Source organism: Zingiber officinale, chromosome 1A (genome assembly GCF_018446385.1).
Source record: "Zingiber officinale cultivar Zhangliang chromosome 1A, Zo_v1.1, whole genome shotgun sequence".
Lineage (NCBI taxonomy): Eukaryota > Viridiplantae > Streptophyta > Magnoliopsida > Zingiberales > Zingiberaceae > Zingiber > Zingiber officinale.
The window spans coordinates 60,124,446-60,127,774 of NC_055987.1; the positions used below are offsets into that span (position 1 = coordinate 60,124,446).

The window sequence follows — 3,329 nt, forward strand, 5'->3', positions numbered from 1 at the left end:
TTACCTTGTATTTAATATGTGCATATAAGTGTGCAGGTTTACAGAATACACATATGACTTAGGTTGATAGCTTCGGGTTCGGTGAAAGATGGAGCATCCGAGGGACCGTAGATAAGGCAGCAAGGATAAGAGCCAAGGGAAGCGACCATTACAAGAAAAAGCTAATAGATAACGCTTTAAAAGTGTTGTCTATGTGGCTAAAAAAGCATTGTTCAAAACACTGTTGTTAAAAGTCTGCTCAAAGACAATGCTTTAAAAGCGTTATCGTTTATAGCAAAGACAACGCTTTTGCAATGTTTTAAAAGCGTTGTCATTTTTTACAAAGACAACGCATAAAAAGTATTGTCTTTGTTAAAGACAACACATAAAAAGCATTGTCTTTTTTAGCAAAGACAATAGTTCCACAATACATAAAAAAGTGCTATTTTTTTTAGCCAAAGATAAGAAGTTTTAAAATGTTATCTTTTAATACCAAAGACAAATAAAATATAAATGAAAATAAATCTATTTCAATCAAAAACATATTATTAAATAAACAACTAAGATAGATATACAAATTATCATCCTTACACTTCTATAATAAACATAATTACTTGCATACAAAGAAATTTTAATTAGGAGATACTCAAAACTACTCCTATCGACTACATCCTATTGGATGAACTTAAAGGATCTTGATAGATACTACTTATCCTATTGCCTTGAATATTCTTTACTCATTGGTTTTAACCATTTTCTCGCCTAAATCCCAAAGTCTTCTTAATAGTTCTTCGTCGAAGTACTTTCTTGTTACACCCTTGAGGTTCGGATGCAGTGTCACATAGCATGTAGTTGCTGCTCCTATAATCATCCATACCCGAGCTGTTTAGTTGGAGTTTCTGAATACCTCCATTCACCTTCAAAATATCTGAAAAGACAGTGCACAAAATGAAGCAACACCATGAGAGTTGTGATTTGAAAATATTTATCATAGCTACTTAACGTGAAGCTATAGGATGTCAAACCTTTTTCTTCCACAACTAAACACAATTTTCCTGAGCCTAAAAAATAAACAGTCATTATTGAGTCAACTTAGATATTAATTCTTAAACAAACAAGCCATCGCAATGGCATCAAGAAGAATGCACAAGCATAATTTTCTTTCCCACTCTATGCCCACATCGATACTAAGTCCAAAGTGCCAATTTATAGGGCCGACGACATTGATTTTTTTGCAATATTAAATGTGTAAATCTTTCTTTCTCATATGCTATTCCTACATAACAACAAAAGAAGCATATTGCCTTTTCTACTACCACTATACTTAACAACAATTCAGAAATTAATATGATTTTAGTAAAGGGATTATGGAGATAAGAAGCTATAATGGGAGGATTATTTGGCAAACATGTTAGATATGCAGTAAGGATGGGAAACACAGGAATTAACTTCAAGAAAAAGCCATATAATCATAATAGATCAGCTTGAGAACAACGGAGAGTTTAGAAAACCTTTATGTTTGAGTGTGTAAGCATAGAATTTACTTGCATAAACAAGAACTTAAGGTTTCCCAAATGAAAACATCTGAATATGTTGGCATAATCATTGATACTCACAGCAGAAGCATATTCCACAAGTATCTTCTTAATAGTTTGATTGTAGCAAGGATAGTTACTTTCATGCTCGATCGCAATTTCTGTTCACCAACATGAGCAAGTATTACAAATCTTGAATCAAAAGCATGTAAAGAGAAGCATACCAATTTTCACACAAAATGCCCAACAGAGGTAACAGGACCCTAGCCTTTCTAGACATTCAAAGGTTTGCAAATAAGAAAATCATACCTAATTCCTCAACTTTATCAGAGAAAAAACTATAAATTTCCTACGACATAAAAAAGAGTTATTTTACCTCTTCCACCGGAAACAGCAAGCCATTCGGCCAAAACCAGTAGCGTTAACCATGACCATCGGGCCAAGGCCATCCAAATAGGGAAGATTCCTACACGGAACAATATAAATGACTAATCTTTCTACGATTCTTTGAGCATTACATGGAACTGAAAGCGGAAAAGGAGCTACAAAAAGGGGAACCAAATCTCCAACAGAAAAAAATGCTGAAATTGAGTGAAAATCAAAACTTTAAGCGAAGAAAGATAGGAAAAGGAGCTTACTTTCTTTGTAATCTCGTTTGAATCAATAGGCATCTACGAATTGATGTGGAGGATCCCAAAGGGTTGAAAATGGAGGAGATGCGCAATGAGGTGGCGTTCGGTTCGGTCCTGTTCGCGTACCCTTCACGGTCGGAGGTGTCTGTGCTGAGGAACTTCAGCCTTCTGGTCCCAGCAGGGCAGACGGTGGTGCTGGTGGGCACCAGCAGGAGTGAGAATGCAACGGTCGTTGTGCTGCTACAACAATTCTACGACACAGATGCAGGCGCGGTGAGGATCGACGGCGTGGACATCAAGAACCTGCAGCTGAAGTGGATCGAAGGTAGGATGACGGTGAAGATGGAGGAGGATGGACGTCGATCGGTGGATTGAGGTCGACGTTTGGCATAAGAGGGGTTGCAGCATTCGGTGTGAGGCGTGAGAGAGGAGATGTCTTGAAGAGACGCGCGTTGTTTTTAGAGAGAGCCCTAGGCTTCTCTCTTCTATAGTGTGGCATCCAACGGTTCAGATCTTTCCAAATTTAAAAGTGTTATCTTTGATCCAAAAAAATATCAATAGATAATACTTTTCCGTATTTGAACAAAAAAAACACCAATAGACAATGTTTTTTTACTAAAAATGTTGTAAAAAAAGACAACGATTTTTAAAAAAAAATGTTGTCTTTTAAGTGTTGTGAAATCCCAAATTTCTTATAGTGGACTTCGAGGCATACGCGAAAGATGACATAGAGGATGAGCCACAAGCTTGAATGCATCCGAGGGACGAGAGCCAAAGTAAGTAGGCTTGAAGGTAAGAGGTTAAAGATGCAAAGAAGAGTCAAATGAGTCGTGAGGGTCTGAGTACGAGAGAAATATACTCGGGAAGGGAAAGCCTATGTTTAGGATTTTACCAATCAATTGGTACTTGGACTAGTCGACTGTAGCAGAGCATAGAGAGTTTCTATACTCTAATGGCAGGGATCAGTCGATTGGTGCAAGGACCAATCATTGGTAAAGAACCGTTGGAGAGTTGTTGGCCAGGCACCAGTCTACTGGTGCAAGGAACAATTGACTAGTAACGGTAAAAATAGAAAGGTTGTTTCTTCCAAGCTCTTAATGGAGCTTGGGATGACTATCTAAAGTTGACAAAATTAGAGGTAGTTAACCCTAATTAGTAGTCACTAAGTTCTCAAGGTTTTCTT

General features: G+C 37.4%; 1 long non-coding RNA gene across 2 annotated transcripts; it reads right to left on the reverse strand.

The window, feature by feature from the left end:
- Nucleotides 1-527: 527 nt before the first annotated feature.
- Nucleotides 528-2,590, reverse strand: LOC122004380. Of its 2 annotated transcripts, XR_006118224.1 has the most exons (5): nt 2,153-2,590; nt 1,891-1,980; nt 1,596-1,675; nt 1,005-1,040; nt 528-907 (listed from the first exon to the last, which is right to left on the reverse strand). It is a non-coding gene; the product is annotated as an uncharacterized LOC122004380 (long non-coding RNA). The 2 variants fall into 2 exon arrangements; XR_006118223.1 differs by lacking the exon at nt 1,005-1,040 and having other exon boundaries at nt 533-907.
- Nucleotides 2,591-3,329: the final 739 nt, after the last annotated feature.